The following is a 19,137-nucleotide window of genomic DNA, read 5'->3' on the forward strand; positions in this document are numbered from 1 at the left end:
CCTCTGGGGCAAGAAGTTATCATGAAGCCCTTTTGTACCATAGAGGAAAAGTAAAGATGAGCAGAGTTACTATAATTACTGTGAGAATTACATTCTGGAATCCTAGTTTTTTGACACTGAAAGAGACATTAGAGGCCAAGGAGTCTAGTCTTATTGTGCTGTATATGCAGAGGAACAGAGGGGTCAAGCCCTTTGTTCTTAGGACTGCATAGCCAGTACTGGAAAAGCAGTTAGAACCTGAGTTTCCTAACTCTTAGACCTGGGCTCTATGCTGATCCTTCTACCAATAAAATATCAGGATTTTCCTTTCCTAATGACATTATTCAAATGGTCCTATTCAGTTTCACTGATGTCATGACCTTGTTGGAACTATACAAAGAGAAGGAACCGTGGAAGGCAGGAGTCATGGGACCTGGTCCTGCTCTGCTTTCAGCTCTCTGTGTGGCCTGGGGCATGTGGATGGGTCTTAGGCTTCTCATATAAAAATTGAAGAATTTGGATTAGATCAGCAGTTTTCAAATCATGTTTCCTGTAGGGAGGCCCAGTATCTTCCGAAGCTCCCTTAGGAGTCCTTTTGGAGAGAAAGAATGAAGCTTAGCTATTTTGTATATCAGTTCCTTGTTAACTTTTATTGTTAGAAGGTTCTGTGCCTTAAAATGGTTTGAGAACCACTGAAGTAGATAATCTCTGAGGTTCTTTCTGTCTTTAAAATTTTATGTCTCTTTGAAATGTACTTTATAAATTCATTATTAAGTCACTTTTTATATAGGGGATATCTTATTAATGAAATAAGACACAAAGCTGTGAAAAGTTAAATAACAAACCAAAATTTGCCACTGCTTTTCACAGTTGTAGATGCAAATGACTTGAGGGTCAATAGGTAATAGAAAAGGAGGAAGGAATACGTTATGGGTTGAGTTGCATGCCAGCTCCCAGATTTACAGGTGGAATACCAACCCCCAGGACCTCAGAGTGTGACTATATTTGGAGATGAGGCCTTTGAAGAGAAAATTGATTTTATATGAGGTCATTAGGGTGAGACCTAATCCAATAAGACTGGTGTCCTTATAAGAAGAAGGAATTCAGACACAGACACATACAAAGGGAAGGCGATATGAAAACACAGGGAAAAGACAGCCATCTCTAAGTCAAAGAGAGAGGCCTTAGAAGAAATCAACCCTACTGACGTCTTGATCTTGGACTTCCAGCCTCTGGAACTGTGAGAAAATTAATTTGTGTTGTTTAAGCCACCCAGTCTGTGGTACTTTGTTGTGGCAGCCCTAGTAGACTAAAATAGAACGTGTGTGCTTATATGTGGCTGTTTGTGTGTATGTGTGTAACATGAAAGGGAGTGGTAGAGACTGTGGTAATTTTGAATGAGCTTGTCCTGACCAAAAAAGGCAGGTGCTCTTCAGCTTAGCTGACTGGTGCCACGTGGGGATGCAAGCTCCATGTTGCCAGATGTTCTTAATTTTCAAGTGAAGCTAGAAATTTTTTTAATGGGAAATCTTTCAATTTTTAAGATACTACATGGGCAAACGAAACACGACTATGGTGTGAATTTGAACTACAGACCAGCGATTTTGACCAGTGACCCCATGTTTAAGGAAAGAATTTAGACGTGCCCTCTTGAGTCAGGGTATGACCAGAGAGTAAACATGAAGAGATGAGATACTGAATTAGGAGTCAGGACACCGGGCTGGCTTCCGTGGCCAGACTGTCTCGCTGTTATACCTTGAGCCAGAGCTCAGTTCCCGTTCCTGTCAGAGGAAGAGACTGAACTGGTCCCTGCCAGCAGAGGTGATGGGAGATTTCAAGTCTGAGTGCCATACTCAGTAAATATCAGAGAATTGTGGCCAAGATAATTACTCTCCACTTAGCTATTTTTCTTTAAGAATAAAGGTTTGATCTTCTAAAGTCTCAAAGAAAAAGATTGAAAGTAATTAAGGATTTAAGTACACAGAAGCGGATAAAATAGCCCCATTCTCAGAAAAAGCTGCTTAAACTGGAAAAAGAAGAACGAAAAGAAAGCAGAAGGAATTGCTCCAAATAAATGTCATTAGAAATGTCGGGAAAGAGGGTAAAAACGTCATCCTTTCTTCCATTATCAAACTTCTCAGGGTGCTCTTTTGCGTTGGAGTTGTCACGGCAGGGTTTTCTTGGCTCCTTCTTTGTCAACACTTCAAGGACAAAGTATGGTAGACATGGAGGAATAATAAAAATTATTAAGCCCTTACTATGTGCCAGGGACTTCACACATACAGGCATTTTTGTGGTAACAAAAAATAACACTTCCCAGAAAATTTTACTGTCTGCAATACTTAATATAAAAAAAATAATAGAATTTATGGGGAAATAGGGCCAAGGTGGACCATTCAAATCTCATGAAACTCTGATCAACCAAACAGTCATTGCTACCTAGGGAACTCACTTGGACTACCTTGGCAGCAGCGAGTGTCTAGAAGCTGCTATGGAGGGTATTAAAATGAACAAAAGCGATAGAAATGGAAAGCTAACTAATTAGACCAGGTCTGGCGGGGGTGGAGATGGCGCTCTGAGTAAGTGGAGCTGTTGTCACAGTGGGCACAGGAAGCAGGGCAGCCTCACACAAACTGAGAGCTCCAGAGGCAGGGGTATGCCTGTTGGAGGAGGTAGCCTTGCATGTAGGTACCATTTAAAAATTTCCTGGAATACAGCAAAAAGGTTCCTGCTGATGAGGCAGCAGCTGAGCCTCAGGCCTCTTTCTTTTCCATTGAAGGCTATGGTCTCACTCCTGCTATTTCAGCTCCTCTTCCTTAGGAAAACCCACCTATGATATGGTGGAAATTAATGAGCAATTTTTACATTGCAATGTGCAATTTTAATGTGCAATTATGTGCAGCATAACGTACAATTTTCATATCATACCGACATCCTTTCTCTATCATCAGTCACTGGTGGGGTAATTCATGCTACAGAAACACACATGGTAGCAGAAAAGAATGTGCTATGTTATTTAATTCTCACAACTCTAGAAGGTATTGAGGCCGGTGGTTCTCACATTAGTGTGCATCAGAATTCCCAGGAGGGCTTGGTGAAACAGATAGCTGGGATTCATCCCCAAAGTTTCTGATTCAGTAGATCTGGGTGTGGAGCCGAAGAATTTGCATTTCTAAGAAGTTCCCAGACGACATCAGTGCTGCTGGTCAGGGGACCATATTTGAGAACTACTGTACTAGAGGAAATGGATAATTGGCAAGATTTTGTGACTTGCTCAAGATTGCTGTAGGAATGGTGGGCCTAAATCTGGGGCCTAATGAGGCTACATGACTGAGAAATTGACCTTTGATGATCTATAAACACTTAGGAATGTGCTGGGGTTGGTTTCAGTAATTACTTACACCTAGTCAGCAGGCAGGCATGTAGCTCAGGCAAGGTGTAGCTATTCATTTTTGTGGAGACCTGGGCAGTCTATATCTCCACCTGGGGGCATGCCGAATGGTGTCCTGGTTTGTTTGTCATTTGCTATTTAAGAACTTAGAGCTAACGTGTGTTTGTCGCAGTCCCAAATACAACCTTCCTACTGAGGCAGCTGGCAGACACACCGCCACAGGATTCGAACCCAGGCACTCTGACTCCAGCATCCGTGTTTTTTTGCCATCCAGCTGCACTGCCCTGTTCAGACTTTCCCGACAGGAGCCAGGGAGGGAGTCCACCTGTGACTTGCTTATGTTCCTGTTTAGTGTGGCCTTGCTTCAGGAAGATGAAAGACAAATTGTGGCAGAATGCCCATGTTTGAGAGATGCTCTGTATGACTATCAGATCTCTCAAAGATTAACTTTTAAGATTTTAAAATTCATGGGGCAAAGGTGGTATGATATAATCATAGAAATGAGAATGTTGTCCATTTTCCTCATGAAAAAAAACCCCTTCCAACTGCAGAAAGTTGTAGTTTATTACTACATTAGAGTTGTGAAATTATAGGCTGGAAAATACGTGTTGTCTTTTACTAAATGCCTCTAAATATTTTAGGAGATGTTTACACACCCTGAGAGCATGACATGATAAAAAGAGCTTTGTAGTCAGGCTCTGCGATTTGAATCCAAGCTCTGTCACTTATTGATTGTGCGACCTTGGGAGGTTATTTGTCTAGTCGGAGCCTCCATTTTCTCTTCCATAAAGTGGTTTAATAATATCTATTTCACTAGGTTGTTGTGAGGATGAAACACAGTGACACAGATTTGCTTCTCACACAGACTAGCTATCTCTTCAGTTTCCTTGAGGTTTCACAATGGAACCAAGAAGTTTCCTATCAAATGTATCGCATTCAACCTTGCTCTTGCTTCAAAAGAACTAGAAACCAGGCAGTAGTTGCATCTCAGGAAGACAGAAGTAGAAGCCTGCTAAAACTATCTTGGTTGAGATTTCTGGTTCAAAGCATTACAAAGCTAGCAGTTTTCCAACTTCTTACTAACATATACAAAGACAAAAAAAAAAAAAAAGATAAAACTTACAACAACACTGAAAAGTAACTAACCACCTAATTTGAGAATTATGAGGGAACTGGCAACAACTACAAGGCAGATGGAGAGGACCAAGAATAACCAGTGTAGCTTACAGCTTACATCATACCTCATCTTCGCCTTCATGATTTGGAGACCTGGAGCCTGCATCAAGCAGAAAAATGTACAGGGCTATCAGAGGGGCAGAGTGTCTTTCTTTCTGTTTCTCCCTCTCCTTCCTCCCACCGCCACCTGTCCCTCTGCCTCTTATCTCCACTCAGGCTTCCATCTTGTTATAATTAGGCCAGGCCCCCAAATCTCAGAAAAGAAGTGACTGGGAAGTAGTGGGGTGCTGGCAGTGGTCCAAGACCTGTGAGTATGGCAGACATACATTGTAGTGGCCCCAAAGAGTCAGGCCCTTGAATAATCTCTTCCCTTCAGTGCAGGTAGTACCTGTGACTGGCTTCTAGCTGACAGAGAGTGGCAAAAGTGATGAATGTCACCCCTGTGATTATATTACAGAGAAAGAGAGTCTCCTTCTGGCCTTGAAGAAGGAAACCGCCATGTTGTAAGAAGGCCTGAAAGGGGGCCACATGCAAGGAACTGTGGAGCAGCACCCAGGTGACAGTCAGCAAGAAAGTGGGACCCTCAGTCCTACAGCTACAAGGAACTAAATTCTGCCAACAACCTTGTGAGTTGGGAAGAGGACCTGAATCCAAAATGAAATATAGCCCACTGATGCCCTGATGGCAGCCTTGTGAGACCCTGAGTAAAAGACCCAGGTAGGTTGCACCCAGACTCCTGACCACAGAAACCGTGAGATCACAAATGTGTGTTCTTTTAAGCTGCTGAGTTTGTGGTCAATGGTTGCGCAACAAAAGAAAAGTAATACAGAGAGATGATGTTAGTTACAGTCTCTATGAAGTAAGCATTGTGTGGGAACTAAATAAGAACCCTGGGCGTAGCATGCTGGGAATTAGAGTGACTAAATAGGTTGTGGAAGCAGAAACCAGATAGTGAAGGTCAGAGGAAGGTGCCACCTCAGGGAGACAGAAATGAAGTCTGTGGGAAGTGGAACTTTGCCTGTGAGCTGTAGATAGCAAACCTGTCCTACAACTGTAAATCTGATAAGGAGATTCCAACGGTACTGTGTAAGGAGACTTGGGAAGTAGGTGGGGGGATGAGAGGACAAAGAAAATCAACTTTTTATAAATATCAGGAAATATCCAGGAACAGCGTGAACAAATTTATAAAATTTAAATGGGAGACTGAAAAGAAGGCTTCCTGTTGCAAATATTAAATACTTTTCTATATATTAATCTACAAATTTAATGTGATTCTGGTAAAAATCTTAATGGAGTTTTATTTGGAATTGGACAAAAGAATTCTAAATTACTCAGAAGAATGATCACTTACGAGTATCCAATACATGTTTTGAAAAAGAAGGGTAATGAGGGAGACTTCGTCTTATCAGAAAATGAAACACATCTTCTTAAAGCTATAATACTCATAATTATATAGTAGTAGTTCAGGAATAGGCATGCGGATGATGGCACAGAAGAATAGAAGTCCAGAACAGACTCAAGGACATGTATATGTCCACCCTTGTGCACTTGTTTTGTGTTGGTATATGATAAAGATTTTATTTCTAATTATGGGGGAAAGGCAAATTATATCACTATCTCATATACGCCGCATACAAAAATAACTTTTGATTAATTTTATACTTAATTGTAAAAGATGAAAATTTATAGGTTAAACAAAATTTTGGTGTCTTGGTTTTAGAAAAGGAGTTTCTACGGTGATACCAAAACCAAGAATCATAAAAGAAAGCGTTGTTACAGTCGATTACACAAATGATGCGAACTTCTGTAAGATATAAAATTCCACAAAATACCTGAAAGGCAAACAAATAGAAAAATAATATGTAACATAAATGCCAAAGTATTGTTAAGCTTTGAGCTTTTACAGATCAGTTTGAAAAGATAAACAATCAATTGGAAAAATGAGCCAAAACTAAAAAGAGGCAATCACAAAAAACACCAGCTTGTGCGTTTGCTTTGCTCCATGTGCAAATACCAATTTCTGAGGCTTCCAGGAGCAGCAATGTTGGGGGTACCACACTCGTGGCCAGTGTCACATTATTTTGGGGGAGAGGTACAATTTTAATCACCTTTTTGTCGAGTTTCATTTTCATCCACATTACTCAGGAATTTCTAGCTAATGTTCAGACTTTTCTTTTATTAAATAATCTCACTAAATGGAGATATTATATCCACCCACACTTTCACCCCAATGAATGCATCTGTTGCTAAAGCCAATTTTATTAAAAGAATTATCTTTCAAAATGGATATGACTTTATCTTTTTATGATCATGGAAGCAATTCATGCTTCTTGAAAAACATTTACCCTGTGCAGAAAGATGTAAAAAAGACAGTAAAATACCCTTAGCTTGCCACCCAAAGAGAACTTGTATTTCTTTGTGTGAGTGTGTGCACACATTAATGCACATAGATTCACACAAGCATGTATTTATTTATATTTTTTTAAAAATGATCATACTTTTTCCTACTTCAACAATATATCATGAATAGCTTCCCCTGTTAATAAATGTAGATCTACCTCATCGTTTTCAATGGATGCATAGTATTCTTCAAAATGAATGTGTTTTAATTAATTTAACTAGTCAACTATGGCTAAAATTTAAGATTTATTTATTTATTTTACCATTATTAGGAGGTCTGTAACTGATTCCTTACACATATTTTTGGCCGTGAGTCTGGTTATTTCCTAAGAATAAGTTTTCCTAGAACAGAGATGATTAGTCAGTTGTCCTAAGGGAAGAAAGAGCCAGATAATCTGATGCAATAACAAGCTGTAATATTTGAGGAAGAGAAGAGATACTGAGTTTATCACAGTCACTATCACTCGAATCCGTGCACAGTCCAGCCCCATGGATACACATCTGGGTCCAGAAAGAAGTTATTATGAGCAGCACTGCTTCCAGACCCCTTTCTAGTAGTGGAAGCAAGGAAGGGGTGGACAGGAAAGAGCAGCTTCCACTGCTCTGCTCCCGGCTAATACGTAGCACTGTGGAAGTCCTGGGTTGGCTGTCAGAGCAGGGGGCAGCCCAAAGGGGTTAGATTTATAGGTATGCACATGTGAGAACCCAGAGCAGGGGTGGTTCAGGGGGTTTGTAGGGGCAGCTGGCCATGATGTTGCCTAATTCTATCTATACCCAGTGGCAGGTGATACTTGGAGACATTCAGGTTATACTATAATTATGTGTGGGTATAAAACAACTCTGTGTGTCTAATGCCTCAAAAATACTGAACGTACACTCTATTCTATTTTTAAGCACAGACATCAACCTTGTTATGTCTGTCATTTTATAGTTTAAAGATGGCACCTTGGGGCATGTTCTTTGTTACTTCCTATGTACTCATAGCCAGTGTAAGGCCTCTTGGATTCTCTTGACAGCCACTTGCCAACTCAGCCATATATGATGTAAATTCTTTCTCCTCTTTATTTAAAATCGAATATGAAATTGATCCTCTCAAATGAAAACTTTAAGTGACTGCTAATTATATAGAGATTATCTTTTATCTTTATTTCTGTTTCCTAGCACAGTGCCTTCCTATAGTTCATGTATCAGATATTGAACAAGGAAGAGTAACCGAAACTCCAAAGTAGAAGAGTATGGTGGGCACTGCTTATTGTCGCCCTACACTCATCCTCCCTCCTGTCCACTCATCTTCCCCACTAAAAGAAGTCCAGTTTATTCAGGAGCTAGGTAAGACCCATTGATTCAGCCCCTATCTTAGTCCCAAAATAGAAACCATGATTAGTCAAAATCAACCACAATAATTCATTTTGCTTGGCCTTTAGTTGGTTGATCGATGGCATGTGGTCTTGTTTTGGCTAGTGAGAGATAAGGGGACATCTACTCAAGTAAGCTTAGTTTCCCAAATGAAAAGACAAAGTCTCTCAAGAAGGAGTTTTCTTTTACCCCTTTTACTTCGCTGTAATGGGGAGGTAATGCCTGCAAGAACAGTGACCATGGGATGATAAGCATGAGGATGCTAAGATCATAGATCAGCAAAATAAAGAGCACCTTGGTCTCTGAGGACATTGTGAACAATCAAATCCTTCCAGTGATTGCTTATTTCCATACTTGGTGCTACGTGAGAAAAATGAGTTTCTATTTTTTTAAGGCCACTCTAAGTTGTGTTTTTGGTTATACCACCAAAAGCATTCCTAAGTGGGGTGTGGAACAAATAAAATAAGTGACTTCATTATCCAGGAGCATGAGCTCTAGAGCCAGATTGCCTGGATTTGTGTCTAAGCTCTTCAATGTACTAGTTTTGTGACATTGGCTGGATTAACCTGTCTGTGCCTCAGTTTCTCCATCTGTAAGATGGAGATAATAGTACCTACTTCATAGATTGTTCAGTGTAGTCCAGAAGAAATATCAAAATGTCAGCTTAACTTCTTTATGGGGTCATAGCAATACACAGGTGTCCGGAGCTGGAAAATTGTACCTAGATTACTTTTAATAGAAGAATGCAAAATCTCTGCTAACACATCATTTTAAGTAAACTTGGACTGGGAAATGGCTTGTAAAAATTTTTCAACCCTTCTCATATTTATTATGGCCAAATGTAAAATTGTTAGTCTCTGGGATTGTCTAGAAATGTTTGGGATTTTCCACTCTCATAAAACAAAGGAGCAGAGTTATTCCACATGTAAGTCTTAGGCTTAGTCTGCTCAAAAGAGTGGAGCCTGCCTGTTCCAAACAAGCTCATGTTTCTTTATGTGGCCACCTTTTCTCTCAATACATTATTCCTTCCTAAGTTTCTATTTTTCTTTCAAAATTTTTTCTAATTCTGAAAGAGTTGGCTTTTCTGCCTGTATGTTTCTTATAGTTGTATCTTTTTTAAAAAAAAAAAAGATAATCATCAAACAATTTATGTTATTGAAGTGTCATCAAAAATACAAAGGAAGTAGAGACACTAGTCTTTGCTCTCTTGCTATTTATAGTCTTGTATGTCAGAGTCTGAGGTCACTCAATATTCTACTTTCATAGGTGGGTTTATCAAAAATAATGTATTAGATATCCATATCGTGATTGACCAAAAAACTCAGAGGTCTTCCTCTGCCATTTCTGATGAGCAGGTGGTTACTTGAAGAGGAAAGGCAAAGACCCATTTAAATTTGGTGCTCATGAGTACACTTGGAATTGTCTCTTATAGGGCATTCAGGCTTCTGACGCCAAGTGAGTTGTGTTTATCTGCCAAGTAACCCTATGGCAATGGAGTGTTAAATTTAGAGGTGAATCCAACATTCTCTTTGGGATTGCCTCCCACTTGACTAAGAGGAGAAAGTTAGGTCTGGATTTTGGCACCGCTGAGAATATGGAAGCAACCGCAGGCCAGCTCCTCCAGGCTTCTAATCATAGCTTGGATGTCATTTGCCCTAGGCAGCAACAAGGATTCATTAAGCCCCCTCGGGGTACATGGTGTTGGATTAAGAACTCAGATTATGCTGAGGCTCTGACTCTGGACTTCAGTCTTATACTTTTGTTCAAGGTAACAAAACATTCACAATTAATATTGTTCTATTTAGTTTCAGAACTCCCTCTGCCTTCTAATAACATAATGCTCTGATGATGACTAAGGAAACAATCATTCCAGTCAGCCAACATACCTATCCTGTCCTCTGGCACAGAGGCCCAAGTGTCTGATGAGTCAGGGAAGAAGAATTTAAATATGGTAAAACCACCTCTGTTTGAAACTCAGTGACCTGAACCCAGACATTTACAGATAGAAGCAGAGTATGTGAGAATCAGAAGGTAATTTAGTGATCACTTTGGCCAGTTGTACTCGAACTGTAGCATCTACCAGCATCGCTTGGAGGGCTTGGTGGAACACAGATGAATGCCCAGAGTTTCTGATTCCATGGGTCTGGGGTGGGGCCCAAGAATTTGCATTGCTTACAAGTTCCCAGGTGAGGTTGGTGCTACTGATTTTGGTAGCACATCTTGAGAACTTCAGATTTAGACAATTTCTGCACTTTACAATTAAGGGCATTGGAATGGAGACATTGGCGGATTGAGAAATGGATTGAGAAGTGGAAGCTAATTGAGAACCGAAGAGCTAAGACTAAATTCAATTCTTTTGGGTTGGGTTCATTGTTCTTTCCATTCTACCATTAATGCCATGAATTAACTGTGTCCACAATAATATGTATTTGCTTGGGAACAATAGGACATTAGCGCTTCCAAGTCTTTGCTTTCCCATTAGGTGACTATTAACTTTGGGAAATCATATAACCTCTTTATTGTCTCAGTTTCTGTAAAATGAGATAATAGTAGTAAATAGAATTATAGGACCTACCTTATAGAGTGATTGTGAAGATTAACGTATAATAATTTATAAGGTTCTTAGAACCATGCCTAGGAAACTACTATGATTGCTGTAATTACTATTATTAAATATTAGTTATTTTCAATTAATTTGAATATATTTCATATCACCAAAGTTTCACTTTATCTGGTCAAACCGGTTAGCACAAGGATAGTAAAAGTGACTAAGAGAAAAAAATTTCAGAATGTGACTAATCCTAGAGCAGGTGGTTTAATATAATTAGATTTTAGATTTTAGAGCTTCTAAATGATCTACTCCATCCCTCTCTTCCTACATGGGAAACAAAGAAGTCATGGAGAAATTAAGTGACTTGTCTAAGCTTTTATAGCTAATTAGCAATACTGCCAATTCTAGAACTCAGTTTAATTCATTACTTTCTTAATCTATGCAGTATTTTTGAATGCAGTATTTTTGAATGTGGTCTTCACTTATAGGTTTGTCTCTTATTTCTATTGCTAGGAATTTAGCAGAATCATATAGTTGACAATAGATTCGGTATCATTTTTTCTTTGCTCTGAATGTCTTTTTTCTGAACCTTTTGTTTTGGTTCCCACAGAGGATGAAATGAGATGACTTTGTTTCCATTAAGTGCTAAGAATACTCAGAAGAATTTTTGAACCTACCCCAATTATTCTATACTTCCTCAAAGTCTTCCTTGTCCTGAGATGAGTCAAAGCCATCAAAAGCAAATTACTATTCGACTTAAAAATAGGGACTCATTTGAAGTGTCTAAATTCCAGTTTGGACAGCAAGAGGTTAATAGTGCATAGAAAAAATTCCAGCAGCCCACAAATCTAAGCATAATTATGTATGAACATGAGGCTTTTATTGCTGTCAAAATTAATCACTTTTCAACTTCCAGCTGTTAAAACCCTTCTGGCATCTCTCCAAGCAATTCCCCTACAGTTACTTTTCCTTCAATTAAATTCTGGTGCCGTTCACAGGCTCCTGTTACATAAGCAGCAATTTAAAAATGGACTTCTTGGAGTTTTCTTTTTTTCCCCTTTGCTTAAAACTAGAAAATGATAGAATATGAAGTTTGCTTCTCTTAACCTTTCAGCTCAACTTTTACTTAAGCTGCAAGCCTACAAAACAAGCAATGTGGGATTAAAGTATTAGTGTTTATTATAAAGCACTTTATGTGTGTGTAGTGATTTGTAATAATTTTTATTAGCCGTTTCTCTCAACTGTCCTCTGAGGTAAGTGAAAGTTGTTATGTTTGCTCTCTATACCCACTTTTCTCCTCCAGAAACTTGCAAGATGTGTAGTTTACAAATCTTCAGCACTGGGTTTGGTCTCAGGTTATGCTACCACTTATTTCTAGGATAGCAGTTACCCTCACCTCTCCTTTAACTAAGTGTACGGTTTTGTCATAGTGGCAGTAATCTTGGGAAGATAAGCCATCTAAAGTGTCCAAAGCTGCTCAACTTCCCGGAATTTCTTGTGGTAGACTGCACCCGCTGATTCTAGAAGCAGCTGCAGAGAGGCTGGTTGAGTTGTGAAGACCAGAGGCCCATGGCAAACTCTGGCCACTGAGTTGAGTATGAGTCGTTAATGAGATATAGACATGGTCCTGGTACTTTATTTTGGTTTATGAATGGAAATGAACTCACATCTTTGCATTTGCTTGCCCCAGAACTCGTTCCTGGGAATCCAAAAGATTAGTTCTCATATCCTTTCTCTAAGATCTCCAGAGATGAATGAGAGCTGAAGCTTTGCTGTACGGGCACTGGGGATTTTGATCCCTCTCACCTCCCCTGTGGTATTAGGGCACAGGCCCTTCGACATTAGAGTTAGTTTAGCCAGTTTCATTTCCCTGGTTTTCTCTTCATTCCTTCTGATGATGCCTCCACTTTTTGAGTCCAGAGTGAGAGCGCCTTCCCACGTCACTCCTGAGATCTTTGTACCTTCCTTCTCACTCAGACTGTTTCATGCTATTGCTGCATGTTAAAATTCTGTAATGAACAGATGTCTCTAATTTGCCATTTCTCTATTTTCTGCTATCATCCTCTACTTTCATGCAAAATTAACATATTTCCAGATGCTGATTCCTTCCTGAGCCTTTCTGCCTGATAGTAGCTGCTGGCATGAGATCTGAAACTGGGCAGGGGGTACGAAGATGTCTTTGTGGCAGAGAGAAAAGAATATAGTGGTCTTGCATGTCAAAGAAAAGTAAGAATGCAGCAAACTCCTTGTAACGCCTCTCCATTTTATCATGAATATGTAGTTCAGTGCTCTGCTTTGTGATGTGGTTGGGAAGAGAGATTGCAGATGTTGGGGAAATCTTCATTCCATTCTCATCATCCATATGCTAAGGGGCTTGTCGTCAAAAACCCGGGCCTAGACAACCTAAGCCAGTCAAGACTTAGGACATGGAGCAAGATTCTTTATCCAAACTGGTCAGTGGACTGGGGAGACATCTGTGAATTTACTGTAGCACCAAGGCTGCCTTGGTTGACAATAGGCTACTGGTCAAATCATATCCATTCTCACATCCGGCCCAAGAAAATGGCTCAAAGCCTGAGCATCTTGGCAGGAATATGGAGAAAGGGCAGATTCATCAAGAAGTAATTAGACTCCCTTTCTCTTTACCACAGATAGCACTACAGTGAAGAATCTGTGTCAACTCATCCCTCCTCTTCCATATATTATCTGATTAGTTTGCTCTAGTGTGGCTTAGTTGATTTACTCCAGTTAGGGTAATTTGCACAAATCTTCCTGAGCCTGAATGGATGACCTAGAGTGGACTGAATCAGAATTAAGACTTGCTCTAACTTTGACAACCAGAGGCCAAGACTTCCAATGGGAAGCTGCCAAGACACCTGAGAGATAAGACGGAGGTCATGTTGAGAGGACCAAGGCCGAGATCTGCTTATGTGGTTTTGCCCTTCTGTTCAGTATTTAATATACTTTCTGTGTGTAGAGCTTTTCTTACAAACTGACACATGCATAGTTTTGTTAATTGGCTTATATGACGTATACATGAATATTGTTTTCCAATGTAAATACCTTGTGTGTATTTTATGTGCTTTTTCCCTTAGGTCGATATTCTATGGGTGGCCAAATATGGTGTTCTCTAGACCTTTAGATTCTATGATTTTGGCTCTAAACATCTCACCAAATTCTACCCAATGGTAATTAAAAACAAATATACATGCAATCAACAAGTTGAGGAGAAGTTCTGTTTGGTGTTAGAGTCACTTTGCAGTTGGCAAAATATAGTTACACTAATTTATATTGCTCTTATTCCATCTGCTTTCTGGTTTAAAATGTCCAGGATTGACTCAGACTCTGTTTATGCAATATTTTCCATTTACAAAAATTTCCTGAATAATCCATTTTATTTTTCTGAAAGCTTTTGAAAAATGGTAGTTAGTTCCAAATTTGCAGAGTTCAGTCTTATATGATATGATTCTTGAGCTTACAAACGGATGATAAAGCCTAAGGAGATAACCAAGGGAAACTTTTAGAGCTAAAATGTTTGTGCCAGCGACTCAATGCAAATTATGCCAACAGACAGATAGCTTGGAACAGCTGGTCTTTATATAGGCAGAGCCCAGGTATTCTTGGGTTCTTCTGAGGCCTACAGTTTTCTTATCCCTGCTCCCTGGTTGAGCTTAAACAGGTGCTGCTTTCACGCCCTCATGGAACAGTTGATTTTTTTTAGAGCCATGGAGGCATGAATGTTTATAATTTTTTTCTTCACTATTCAATTATGGAAGGGGAATAGAAATGAGGAAAAATGTTGAAGATTACAGGACAATAATGCTGTAGTAGAAAAAACTGTTTGATGTCTTGATATGGCTTTACTATGCAAGTTAGAGAAACCTCCATGATTCTGGGCTTAGAGACAGGGTTGAGAGGGTGGTGGCTGCCTATCAGGATCTGGCACTTCTCCTAACTGTTCATTTGCCAGCAGTTACACTCACTCACTTCTGTTTATAGCATTGGGGAAGGAAGGTAGGGATGGAAATCTCAGAGTGAAGGGACTCATTAATTCTGGCCATAATGTCTGAGTTTCAGGTAGTTGACAGGGTTTTTTGAAGACAAATTAGCAGGCTCTTTTCATGGTAATAGGCATTGTTTAGGACAGCCGTCCCCAACATTTTCAGAACCAGGGACCGGTGCTCCTATGAGAATCTAATGCCTGATGATCCGGGGTGGAGCTGAGGTGGTGATGCTAGCCCTGGGGAGCGGCTGCAAATACAGATGAAGCTTCACTTGCTCTCCTGCTGCTCACCTCCTGCTGCGTGGCCTGGTTCCACAGCCTTGGGGAGTGGGGACCCCTAGCTTAGAAGACAGAGGACTTGAAGGTGTTTTCTTTGTCTGGAAACATTAGCAACAATTTCCTGTTTTACTTCTTTGGGCATTAGACACCATTATTTAGTTTAGTTTTCATCCTACAAAATTGTCTTCAATTAATTTATAACAATATCTTACATTTGAATTCTACTTTCTAGTTTCCACATAATTTTCATAGACAGTCAATACTCCTGTGAGCAAGACTTCTTTGGAGCTGAAAGAGAAGGTATGTTTATTTTCTTGTAGTGGGCACAAAAATTAAGAGAAAACGTAACTTGTCCAGGGTCACGAGGCAGGTTGGTGGCAAAGTGGGAACTAGAGCCAAAGTCTCCTGACTTCTAGTGCAGCCTTCTCTCTGCCTGAGAAGACAGAAGTATTTAATGATGGTCATTACCTATAGGTATCTTTTGTGAAGATGGTTCCATCTACAGTTGAAGTAGGAGGTGCACTGACCTTTCCTAAGCAGATACTTACGTGTCAGTTCTTCGGTTTGTCAGAATAGCATGTTTGCAATGGCATTTACCATGACAGGTTATTCCTACCTTGACTGTTGAATTTTCTGGGTAATTCACAGACTTTGCTAAAAAGAAGCCTGCACACAACTTCTTTCTGGATCCTCACTAATCTGCTGGTGGCACTCAGATTCCAGAGGTATCCTGCTGCTTTGAGTTGCTGGAAGCTGTGCTTCAGGGCACCTGAGAAGTACACTCTGGCTTTGCAGCATGCACCTGCCTTAGTGCTCTATATAAAAGGGGCTCAGTTACCGCTGTCTTCTCCCAGGGAGATGTTTAGGGATGGACACTGTTCCTCAACTGACAGGCTACATGCCAATAACTTTTGGTGTTGCTGTCTTATCGGCTGACATGCTGAAAGCTTCAGGGATGATGAGGTGGTTTAACTTCTCAAGGGAGACTGTGGAACATTTCGGTTTTGCTCACCCATTAAAACAGGGTAGTTTTCTCTGTTTTTCATTACGGTGAGGAGCTTGATGCTGGATTGATGAGACAACCACCCAAAGGGTGTGCTAGGTTTCGTGAAGGTGCAAAGAGTGGATGACATCATCAGCAATTTTTAGACAAATTGCACATTTTATTTTTCTCTGCTTCCCAATTGACAGAGTTTTAATAAGAATGTCCAAGGACATGTATACGCTTTCTTTACAATTTGAGTCGACCCCAAGTTAATTGACATACAAGCCTCTCTGGAAAGAGCTCTTCCTCTTGGCTTTTAGAAATGTGACCTGGTTCCCTGCTTCAGGCAAAATTTCTAATCAGGCAGCACTTCTCTTTAACTCTGTTCAATCTCCATTTCAGAGGTTTCTTCTTCACCGCTCTACATCTTTCTCCACTCCCCTTCCAGGCTCAGTATTGCCTACCTGCTCACTGTTTGCTGTGCAGCCCCAGCTTGATCTGCCTTTGATAGTGTCTCTGGGTCATTACTAGACTTGTTTCCCTCTCAAAATTCACCTGACTCCTTCTCTTTGCAGCCTTTCCCTTGCCGTTTATGATAAACGATAATTTCCCTTTTAAAAAATAGCCATTATTATTGGCTATCATTACTACCACAGCACCCTCATTTCCTCCTGACATATGTTGAGTACCTACTCTTTGCCATGCCCTGAAGACACGCAAAAAGATAAAAAGAATTTCTGCCTTGGGAGAGTTTATAGTCTGATTGCAAGAATGGAAACACTATCGATAGCAAATAGATTCCTGTCTTACTTCTAGAAGAAAACACTTAAATGTATTTCCATAGGGGAATTATAGGAATATGGCACCTTAGCTCCATGGTATTTTTGATAGGTCAATGGGGAGATATTCAGAAGAGGCAGAAACCCTTAAAATCACATCACGTCAATGGGTGTCTACAAAAGCCTACTTTTACCTCTTCTCTATCACACTTTCCAGCTGATGACCCTGAAGACAAGATACACAATAAAACCACATGGAAGTGAAGTCAGCTTGAGGGTGGGGCTTGTTCGTTGCTGGGGAGATTCTGTGGGAGTTGCTGGAGCTCATTCTCAATTACCTTTGTTGAGCCTAGTGATGTACAGGGCTGTCGGACCAGAGCTCCTACCAGGCACAGGCAGGATACAACAAGACACGCAAAACCAGAAACCTTCTTGTTTCTTTAGCATTTCCAGCTGGAAAACAAACGAGAGCCACACATTCCAGCTATGCTTAGGAAACACTGAAATATCCAAGTAGTAATCATCTAGGTATGCTAACTGCGCCTCAAAATAATTCTGGGGTTGCCAGTACCATATGTCTTGTAGGCTTCCACTGAACTCTGCTTACTTCTCTCTTTTCTTCAAGGGCCAATAATTGGGGGAAATTCAGCATTTCTACCCAATCGCCACCTTACCCATTCACAGAAAGATTGTTACACATCAGAATGTCTGACCATTACAGTAATCTGTTAAGCCAACAGAACATAGGCATTGGAAAAGTTTAGCCCTTGAAACATGGATGAGAGACTTCAGATTTATAAATGTAGAATTTCAATTAATGCCTAAGAGTTAGAAGAGACACAGAGAAAGATGACCACAAATTCCAGTTTAACTAAGATGCCCTTTGTCTCAGTGTCATTATTAATATTGCCTCTTTGCTCTCAAAAGTGCTCAGTTTGGACCATAAGTTATATGGTTACTTTGCCTTAGAGGTTATCCTGTCCATCTTTCAGTTTGGTTCAAATTTAATGCAGAAATTACTTTTCAGCTATTTCCTCCTCCCAAACAAATGATCTTCTGTTTGCTTTTCACTTTATTAGTAATGCGGGGTGGGGAGTGAGGGTGGCTTATTACTTTGCAATGAACTGCTACTTGTTAAGGAATTCATGTGTCAAAATCAACCTTCCCCTGGACTCCACCTTTGATTCTAGTTCCTTCTCCTGCAACAATACAGAGCAAGTTTCTTCTCTCATCCACAAAATATTTTCTATGTTGGTATATTTGTGTTGTATTTTTAAAGAACCTACTCATGTTTACTTAGGTTACTTTTCCCAATATTTGAAATTTTAAGGAGCGTTATGTGATTTTGGACTGACGGTTCTTAAAAACAAAACCGAGAATTTTGCTAGGCCCTATCACAGAACTTCTAAGTAGAAACCATGCAAAATTGTTTGGAAATTGTGGATAGAAGATAATGTAAGAGTTACTAACAAAACAACAATGTCAGCATCCTATAGCGTCAATTTCTTCATAACTTTTATTATCTTATGATGCAGGTGAATGACCGATGCTATCTCTAGAACTTTACAGAAGGGAAATTTTTTTAATGATCGTATAAATAATACAGGGTGATTGTTGGAGATTTAGAACGTCTCAATAAATAAAGTAAAATTCTTACTTGTAATCACACCATCAGATATAATATTCCTGTTAATATTTTTGGGGTACAGAATAGTCCCCTGTGATTTTTCTTTCCACAATTTTAGTTGCCTGTGGTCAACTATGGTCCAAAAATATTAAATGGGAAATTTTAGGAATAAATAATTCATAAGTTTTAAGTTGTGCAATTTTCTGAGTGATGCGATGAAATCTCTCCCTGTCCCACTCCATCCTGCTACTGACATGAATCATCCCTTTGTCCAGTGTACCCACACTGTAGATGTTACTTACCCATTAGTCACTTAGTAATCATCTCGGTTACCAGATCAGCTGTTGAGGTATTACAGTGCTTGTGTTCAAGTAACCCTGATTTTACTTAATAATGTCCCCAAAGTGCAAGAGTAGCGATCCTGGCAATTCAGACATGCCATAAAGAAACTGTTAAGTGCTTCTTTTAAGTGAAAAGTTATGTAATGTATACATAGGAAGAAACAGTGTATATAGAGTTCAGTACTATCTGTGATTTCAGGCATCCACTGGGGGTACTGGAATGTATTCGCTGTGGATAAGGGGGCTACTGTATATCCTTTCTTTTTTTTT

General features: G+C 39.8%; 1 long non-coding RNA gene across 1 annotated transcript in view; it reads left to right on the forward strand.

Annotated features, from left to right (window-relative positions):
* Positions 1 to 1,064: 1,064 nt before the first annotated feature.
* LOC111747154 overlaps positions 1,065 to 19,137 on the forward strand; it is a 211,022-nt gene continuing 192,949 nt past the window's right edge. The window contains exons 1-2 of the long non-coding RNA XR_002783420.1: positions 1,065 to 1,219; positions 5,004 to 5,263. This is a non-coding gene — a long non-coding RNA (uncharacterized LOC111747154). The remainder of the gene's footprint in view (positions 1,220 to 5,003; positions 5,264 to 19,137) is intronic.

The sequence above is a fragment of the Pteropus vampyrus genome, unplaced genomic scaffold (genome assembly GCF_000151845.1).
Source record: "Pteropus vampyrus isolate Shadow unplaced genomic scaffold, Pvam_2.0 Scaffold213, whole genome shotgun sequence".
In the NCBI taxonomy this organism is placed as follows: Eukaryota; Metazoa; Chordata; class Mammalia; order Chiroptera; family Pteropodidae; genus Pteropus; species Pteropus vampyrus.